A 10,569-nucleotide genomic window follows, 5' to 3' on the forward strand; every position below is an offset into this window, starting at 1 on the left:
CATACAAAGTAACAAAAGCAAATGAGTAACTCGGGCTTCACTAAAAACTGGGGGCATGGACCAGGTACACCGGTAGGATAAGCATCCTCTGCTTTTCTAGAAACACCCGCCGAGTTGCTCATAAAAAGTCAACGCTGGGGTAGACGAAAAGGAAAGGAAAACTATGACACGTTGAACAAATCAGTTTTCATGGCGCAGAAAAAGACAAACACAACAAAGAACAGAAAATAACCAAAATAATACATACAAAGTAACAAAAGTAAATGAGCAACTCGGACTCCACCAGAAACTCAGAACATGGACCAGGTGCACCGGTAGGGTAAACGCCCTCTGCTATTCTAGAAACACCCGGTGAGTTGCTCATAAAAAGTCAAGTCCAGGGTAGGAGAGGAAAACTGACACGTTGAACAAATCAGTTTTCATTGTGCAGATGGATACATCATAATTGTCCACGAGTTCATGATGGCCATAAAACTTCAGATCTTTCAGACTTCAATCTTGTAGCAACGGAACCCTGTTCAAGAATTAAGCCCAATTGTAAGTTAGCAAGATACAAAAAGTCTGCGTAGTTACGGCAAGCTCTGACATAACGTATGACTTGTGATATGAAAAGTACATAGACGACGTGAACCGATGGGAAGCTATTCTAGAAGTTTACAAGCTTTTTAAGGACTGAAGTATGAAAAAATCTACTTCACTGCCCTCAATTTTCCAAATTAATAAGGAAAAAAATTGCCATCATACTTTTGCTGCGGTTGTTCGACAATTAAGAAGTAAATTTTATATGGTCTTAATACCTTATTTAGATTACGAGTAGAGTTTGAAGAACAATATTCATCTTCAGAGATGAAAAAAAAGGCATGCATTGGAGTTATAAAGAAAAATGGCATGCATGGGAGGTATAAAGAAAAATGGCATGCATAGGAGTTATAAAGGTCATAATCAGTATCAAATATTTGAAATAATTCAAATTAATCAACCTCAGATAACATAAATTATAATAGATCATTTTGTCATTGCTAGTTGCGGGTAATAATTTATCTTTTGGAAGTATTTATTCATATATTTGTACTTGTAAAATGTATGTTGATATATTCGATTGCTAATTTTGTGATTTAAGGACAAAGCGTTCAATTGACAAAATCTTCTACTCAAAAATACAGGTGAAACGATCAGAAATAAACATTGAAAACAGAGGATACCAAAGGTAAAAAAATACAAACTCTTCAAATAATGAGTTCTTCGAGTTTCTAAAGTTAGTAATTTAATCCAACATATATAATATTCTTTGTTGCTCTGTTCATTGAACCTTCCGACTTAATTTTCCAAAATCCAGGGATCCGCACCTACATCCACCAGAAATGATATATGTCAAAGGAGTTAAACTATTGTAATTTGTATCCATATTTTAATAATTGGTTTCTTCGTTTTAAGATTATAACATAGACATGTAAATAAAATGGAGGTCTAATAAGAAACTACTCGGCCTACAACGTAAGAAGTTGTCCTCAATTCTGTTCCTCAGACTGCTGCTGGCACTAAGTCGGAATATACCTTGCCAGCGAACCTCTGTTATTGAGGTCCATATAGTTAATAGATTAGATAATTTAGTTTTAAATAATTAACGCATGTACATATGGTTTTCTATACAAAACCAACGGAAATATTCCATTTGAAAGTCTGGCAAGTACAATACGGCGTCCGTACCTCAGCTATCGGATTTCTGAACTGTCCCTTATAACAAATTGTAAAACAAACTCTATTTTGACAGATATGTAACCATGCCAACTTTAAGGATTATAAAATACAGTGAGTTACATATAGGTTACAGACCACCAATTCAACCAATGAGCATTTGGAACGTACGCAAAAATAGTCTTATGCAGAAATTACCCCTGTTCCTCATAGTGCTGTGAAAAAAGTTCTCATCTTATTTTAAAAATTTAAACAGTTTCTGAAAGGAAAAACATTTCTGTACATTTTATAGGTGCATTTTGCTTCTTGTGATGTGAAGCCTAATCTCCATAATGATTTTTAAATATACCCCTGTCTTGTGAAAACACTGGGATTTCCCATGCTATTTATAGACCCTTCACTTCCGGTGACCAGTACTGCACTGCAAGTCTGCTAACCCCACATGCCATTCTGAGGATTGTGAGCTGACATATGTAGAATCATGCTGATATATAGTCCTCTGCAGGTTAAAGTTAAGGTTAAGTCCAGAGAAGCCATTGAATATTGTGAAATTAGCATAGAAGCCTATGGAAAGTGGAATTAGTGGTTTTTAGCTTATATGTTCAAATATCAACAAACATGGATAGGAAAAGGGAATTGACTGCTCTCAAAATTTCACAAATAACTCTAAATGACACAAATGGGTATTATGTAATAATTATATAGTCCTTTTTATATACACAAAATGGAATGTGTTAAAAATGAAATCTACTTGTACCAACAAAATACAAGCCGCCGAAAAATTTAATTTTATCCGTTAAATACTGTGCCACATAATTATTGTAATTGAATAAGAAGTATATAGAATATTCTTTTGAACAACTTACGGAATCTCAGCAAATTAAGTTCTTCGATCCTAGTTATCTAATCAAAAACAGCATATCTAAGTCAATAGTGTCTTGATCAGTTGTGCTGACATCCTCAAAGATGTTCTCCATGTAACACTCTATATTGGGTCCTCTGCTATTCGACGTATTCATAAATGACATTTTTATGTTGGTAAAATTGGTACATTGTATAATTATGCTGATGACAGCACGTTTTCCTTTTATAGTTCTGATTTTGATTTACAGATTGAAACCTTAGAAACAGAGTTAAATATTTTTATAGACTTGTTCAATTGCAATAAGTTGCAGGCAAATCCTGATAGATTTCAAATTTTGGCTGTTGGTAAAAAAAAAACTAATGACATAAATCCTTTCATTTATTTTGAGAGCTCTGCACTTACTTGTAACGAAATTGATATACATGTACCTTTAGGCATGGAAATTGATGATCAATTAAATTTTGGTGTTTTGTAGGAAGGCACCACAGCAACTTATTCTTTTAAAGGCTTTGGGTCCTTATTTGTGTAGATTTAGAAAACTTAATATTTTTCACACTTTTCTACTGAGTACAGTCGAACTTCACTCGCTCGAACTCGGATGGCTCGAACACAATTCAAAGTACCAAAATTTTCTCCTATATAATCAATATAAATAACCTTGGATTTCTCGAACACTCGAACTGACTAGTCGGTCCGTTCGGTAATAAATCTTAGAGAATAACCCTCACTAACTCGAACTCGTCAGCAATTTTGTCAGCTTGGGTAATAAAAGGTGTGAAAAACTGAAACCCTTTCATTAATCAGTGTCATTTTAGTTAATTACAGGTAAAATTTAAGTCATCACTAATTAGGTAGTTTTGATCTTTGACACAACACTGATTGGATTTCGAGAGTAACAAAACTTCGTATGTAGTAAGCAATTTCTAACGATAAAGTCGAACTCGGATCGGCACCGAAAAAAATCCGGAAATACACGAACTTCAATTTCTCGAACTCCCGATAACTTGAACACATTTCAATAATCCCTTGGAGTGCGAGCTACCGAGGTTAGACTGTAATTTTAATTTCTGTCCATTGGCATGACACTTTTGTACAGTCAAAAAAGTTCTAAAAAATAGCTTGAAAAAGTGCAAGAAAGAGCATTTCGTACGATGATTGTGTTAGCTCGTATAAAAATAATATAAATTCAAATAAAGCTATAAGGTGTCTTCCTTACAAATTAGGATGTTAAGGACTACATGACAATCGAAATAAACAAATTCGTAAATAATAAAGCACCTATATTTTGGCAAAATTTAGTACATAAATACTCTTTCTGATATTCAAATATCCTGGACATTCCAAGGGTTCAGATTACTGGCAAGGTATTGCAAGAAATCTTTCAACTTTCAAATTTGCCTTCGAATATGTATTGTGGTACCACCTACCGGACCAGGACTGAAAATATGCTTCTGCAACATTTTACAATTAAGCATCATGCAGTCCTAGAGTGGTTAAAACTCTTGGCAAAAGCGCCTTTTATTCTAGAAATTAGAAATCAAAACTCATTCTTCCATCGCCATGATGGGATCGTCGTAATTGCAATTACCATTATTAGTTTAATACCAGCGAAAATGTCGCTGCTCAGTTTGCAAATAGATTTTACGTTTGACTGAATTTTTATGCTTAGTGCTTTTAATTTTTACATGTTATCTTTTAAAACAGCTTTTTATACTTTACTCAGTTTTTTTCTATAGATTTAACACGTTATATCCAGGGGCGGATCCAGGATTTTGATTTTTTTTTTTGGGGGGGGGGCGCACAGTAAAATTTTTTTAGGTTAAATTTTGGAAAAATTCTTCTAGAATGGGTAAAATGTGAATATCTTTTGAGATAATTTGAGGGAGAAATTAAAGTTTCAACCTAAAAGCGCCAAAATCTACTCCTGAAAACCCATGATTTGCAAATTTTAGGGGGGGGGGCACGCTCGCCACGCACCCACCTGAATCCGCCCATGATATCTTAATGCCTTAGTGCTGCTTTAACTTTAGTGCATAATCTGTGATGTGTCTATTTCTGTGATTGTAAACGTTTTGCGTGTATGTGTTTTATGTAATATTTTATGTATGTATATTCGGTAAGAAGTTCCTAAGAGGTTGCGTTTTCTGATAACTTAAACCGAATCGAAATAAACTTCTTATTCTTATATATGATTTGGTCATTTTGCTTTTGTTACTTCGTATGTGTGATTTTAGTTACTTTATGTTATTTGTTGTGTATGTCTGTTTTCCATGTCTGGTCTTTGTTCCTGGATTACATTCCTTTGATTACCGCTATAACATCCAATGGTACGATTTAGTCAAATATTTTGCAGGGCTACTCAGCAGCATAAAGTTCTTAAGATTTGGTCCGAACACCCTTTGGTATGATTTAGTCAAATATTCTGCAGCAGTACCAATGTTCATCAATGCAAAAGGTAAAATTAATGTTTCATTACGCTTACTTTGTTTCTGTATTCGTTGTTGATCTAAAGTCAATGAATCAGTACAAACTCTTTTCTTGAACATTCCCAAAGTCGGTGCTTCTTTAAGACATAAGACATATCATACTATTCGGGTGAAATCTTATCCTGTGGAAATTATTTTACATTAATTTTTATCCGGAGCATATTATGTCCCGATGAAAAATTTTCCACACTTATTGAAGAAGGTATGTAAGTCTCGTTCTGGTTTCTTTTTCTTTTACCGGAATTTCCGACGTAGAACGTATTGTAAACCGAAGACCGGTCTACATTTAATTGTTTACTCGAAACGCTGTATAACAATGCAAAATCTTCTATTTTATGTTTTTTTTCTTAATACCTCTATCATGTAGAAATAGATATTTCAAATGGAGATAAGTCATTTAGAGAGCGTTGAGTTCAGTGTTAAGGGCAAAACATCTTTTTTGTGTAAACAATATCGATAAAAGTGACAAATAATTTGTCACTTTTATCGATATTGTTTACACAAAAAGATGTTTTGAATTTTAATTTGAATTTGAATTTTTATCCAACAAAAACTGATAGAGATATTTGAAACTAAATGTGACCTTCCTTCTTCAGATTGAAAAGCTCTACTGAAGTGATCATTGGATTAAAGTTGTCGGATGCCTCCTTTTTTGAGTTATTCCCCTTGAAAAATGAAAAATTATGGTATTTGTAGTTTTCAGCCAATATTTTGAAAACTATAACGTATAGGAAAAAACTTTTATATGATAAAATGTTTTTTAAGATAAGGCCTAAAAAGTCTCCCCAAGTTAAAATTGTCTGACGACTCTTTGTTAGAGTTATTACCCTTGACAAGTGAAAAATTATGGTTTATGCTGTTTACTGTAAATGTTTTAATTTTTGCTGTTGCTTAAATTTTGCAGATTCTGTTACATGAACATATTTGCAGATATCAAATTTTGTGGTGTCAAAAAAATTATTAGGGCTATATGGTGTTAAAACCCAATTCCTGTGTACTACATGTATTTCAGGGCTTTCTGTTCCCTGCAAAAATTAGTACAAGGCAAAAATTGATATATATTTACAGTAATTAAACCAAAAAAAGAAAGAATTAGTTCATAAAAAGACTTAGACTGCTTCCAAAGCCACCAAATGGTGTAAGTTAATACATTAAAAGTCCAATAATTCTTTTCAGGAATGCCAAAAAAAAAATTCCAACAACCAGATTCAACCGCCTGTTCAGCACCTAATTCTGTCTCATCATAAGTTTAGTTTAAAGTTTGTAATAAACAAAATGGATCAGACACAAGTAAAATAACATACTTTTGATGTCTTCTCCTGAAATAATAATAGTTCCAATAAAGTATAGGCATACTATTAGTCACTAGTGTTATTTATGTTTTACAAAGTTAAGACGAGACAGTAAAAAATATAACATCAAGTGATCTAGTGAGATGTGATGTTATGTGTACTAATTCAGCTCAAGCAATAAGGAATCTCTTAGTGCATTTAACAAAGTTATCATCATAAGTTACACACAACTTTCTTTTTTTAAGTCACAGTGAAACATCCACATCAGTATTAATTTGATACTAGAATGATAGAAGCGGGATTACCTCCCTTATCTCAGGTCTACTTCCTAAATTACCTTATAAGTCTTTTTTGTACCCAGTGGACATATATATATATATATATATATATATATATATATATATATATATATATATATATATATATATATCTATAGATATATATATATATAATAGAATTATTCTGTTTATAATATATGAAATTTTATAAGTCCTTTAATGATGAGTTATGTGGTAGATGTAAGTTTGCCCATCTGTCTGTCCATCTGTCAGTGGAGTGTCCTGAACTGTGGCATGATATAAACTTGAGAAATTGCATGCCATCAATAATTTTTTAAGAAGACTATAATAATCATTGATGCTATTTTCAGTATACTTTAAACTTTACACAATTGTTTTGTTATGATGGTATACATGTAATGGTACAATGTATGTAAACTTAATGGCAAAAATTTGAGTTTTCAAGATATGGGACTTAATTATAAAAAAGGGAGAGGGTCAAACTTTTACATGTGGCACCATATCATGAAAATATCTGGTTGGATTTACTTCAAATTGCACAGATGTTTGTTAAGTTCATTGGAAGATCTGAATATCTGAATTTTTCGGTTTTAGAATAATTGAATTTTTCTTACAAAAAGGGATGTTTTTCACATTTTGTGCTGTTCCTCAAAAATACCACATCTGAAATGCTTCAAACCTTAAACTTGAACATCTTATTCAGAGTTATTGAACTTTCACACTCTAAATGTCATATTGTGGTATCCTACAATTATTTCTGTATACTTTTTTGATATAATTACATTTTTTTATTCATGATCAATTATTGCTTCTAATTGCACTCCAATGTTTACTTAAAAGTAATTTTCCATATTTTATACAAAATTTGACTCTAAAATTGACTTGCATTTTCAGTCAGATATACATGTATCCCTCACAATTTTGTGAGTAAAAAAACTTTATAACCAGGTTCCAGATAACAAAAAGAAGTTTGGTATTGATTTTCGACTGTAAGTCCCTTTGTTTAGGGTGTCAAAAAACTAGTATTGTGTCCACATTTGCCTCAAGTGAACATAGTTCAACTAGCTGCAGCTAATAAAGTTTTTATTAGGGACAGAGAGCCCTGGTCACAGTCAATTGTTTATCTGATTTTGATGTGTTATTTATATGTAGGAATCAAGGGAAAAGCTTTTGATGAGCACCCTGAAAACACAATTTCTTTTAACTTGAATTGAATTTTCAAATTTGTGCCATATTCAATGTGTCCAGACTCGTTGTTGTGTCTGTAATGAATTTTTCGTCCCCATGTCTAAGTGTGATGAAAACTAATATTGTGTTCTCACCTTGTTGCTGTGCTGGTTTAAGCTCTTAATTTTAAAAGTTTTGTACCATTTACCTATAATTGCAATCTGTTAAACTGGTGCTATTTTATGGATTCCGTTGTTTTGTTTGGTAATTTTTGCATGTATTGTTTGGAAATTTTTACAGGTATTAACTAAATGTAATAGATTTAAACATCAATTAATTTCTTTTATTTTATATTTGTTTTATTTTAAATATAATAAATTATGTGGATTTAATATCTTAAATTTAAGTTAAAGCTAAATTTAATATAAAGTACATGTATTATATTGGATTTGTTCCAATGGAAAATGGACCTCAGCTAGGCAATATGACCCTCAGAATCAGTTGGGTTAATTCTTTGCTGAATCTTACTGAGTATTTTGACTTTTTACATTGGCACTGTTTTCAAATTAATTTAAAACTTTGGCTGATACAAGCAGGGTTTTTTTCACTGAATTTTACCATTTATTAAAATTTATAGCCCTAATATTACACTGAATTCTAACCTGATATTTACAGTAGAAGATTGTGGATATTGGACAATGATAGATAAATGTCCAATTTTATTTTGATCAATTGAATTTATTCGACCACTTTTCATTCTGTGTCAGAAAGTTATGCTGAGTCAAAACATTTAATAAAAATCAAAATTTCAAATTAACTGTATCTGATTTTTTGACAAGTTCATATTTTTTCAGGGCAAATCCTTTGCAGTCATAGGAAGCTGCATGCACCCATCATTGCATTTTATTACAATCACTAAATTGCATCCTTTGTTATCTGCTATCATAAAATTTTCTACAAAGTCTTCTCTGAAAGTACTCAGTAAATTGTGTCTCTTTTTGCCCTGGAAATGAGACAAATAAGGGTGAGTCAAAAGTTGCCTCTCTTTATTTGAAGTGATACAATAAATGGTTGGTTTATTGGAATCAACATGTCTGTTTGTCCTTCTTTCATTCAATCAGTCGGAATTTTATTGAAGTCATCAGAACTTCCAATGGATAGATTTATTTTAAATTTTGTATGGTTATGGTTGCTAAGTAAAGAATAATTTTGTCACAAAATTCTCAGCTGCCATTGGATGGTAGTATGTGGCTACATATAGATAGGGCCAAATATTTTTAGTGATTTTGGTTTTTGTCAAATACCAACTTCCTGTTTCATTGGACTTTTCCATTTTAAACTTTATGGAGGAATGTATAAAGATGGACAAAAAAAGAACTTCATGTTTTATTTTGTCTTGATGATATATATTTGAAATTGGATTGAGTGATTTTTATATGACCGCAAGAAATCAAAGATTTTTTCTAAAACTTGTGTTTTGTGCTGGTACTTTAATTTTAAGCTAAATTTTGCAGAGTTTAGTATCTTTATTTTTTTGCAAGTACATATTAAAGATAAAAATTTTCAGATTTGATAGGAAAGAGAGAAATAAATCTTATTCAAAGGGTCATGGTGAACAGCCTTGCCATGAAAATGGGGGAACAGATTGTTTGCATAAAATCTTGATTTCTCACAAGTTATTGTCCCAAAAATTTTCTTGCCTTGCTTAGCTTGGCCTTCAATTCTATCCTGAAATCCTGGATCCAACCCTGAGCAAATTTAAAAAATAATAAAGTATTGATGAACACATTGTGCTTTTGTTTTGTGGAACAACTAATTGAGGTGAGCAAAATTAAAGTATCACTGTATGAACTACAAGCCATTGCTTTATCTATCTATCAGTGAGTGTTTTCTAAAGTCATGAAAGTTCTATCCTAGTCACCTTAATTAATTACTTGCACTGTTACTCAGCCGTAATTGGTTATCATTATTTGCAATGAGTCTGTGAAATATTTACTACCATCAGTGCATGTTTTTTCACTTTCGACTTTCTGAGTATCGGACATCTTTTCATAGGTTCACTGCAAATGATAATAACCAAAGGACGGCTGAGTAATTTCAGCAACATTTATCTATCAATAGAGAAGTTGATAGGATATGATCTGGGATTTCCCTCCTCTATATTGGGAGTGTTGTAATTGCTGTTACCACACTCCGTTAGTCACCAATGATCTTGATGTAACAGTAACATGTGAGTTACGTTTCGAGTGTAAGCTAGCATATTTTTTTATACATGTAAGTCCCAGAAGTACGAATTAAACAGTTGTGGATGTGGATTACAAGAATAAATTTGTATTTGGCACTGGCGAATTTTGGGGAGGGGGATTTCCAGGGATTGGAACCCCCACCCCCTTTTGTTTGAAAATTTTGTTAATTTCGCACAGTGTATTGGACAATAACGACAAATGAGTAAATGATATTCTGAATCCCACCCTTTTAAGGTCCAGTTATACAAATCATTTTTTTCTTTGGTTCAGTAGAATGCAGTCATTAGAAAGATTAATCAAGGGAACCAAGATTCTAGCGGAAATCAAAAGAATGTAATCCAGTGACATGGAAAACAGAGAAACACAACAAAGAACATACATGTAAAGAACTAAAATAATACATACAAAGTAACAAAAGTGAATGAGCAACTCAGACTCCACTAAAAACTTGGAGCATGGACCAGGTGCACCAGTAGGGTAAGCGTCCTCTACTTTTCTAGAAACACCCACTGAGTTGCT

This window comes from Perna viridis, chromosome 15 (genome assembly GCF_037379345.1).
Source record: "Perna viridis isolate PV_CMFRI_1.1 ecotype Kerala chromosome 15, ASM3737934v1, whole genome shotgun sequence".
NCBI classification, from domain to species: Eukaryota; Metazoa; Mollusca; class Bivalvia; order Mytilida; family Mytilidae; genus Perna; species Perna viridis.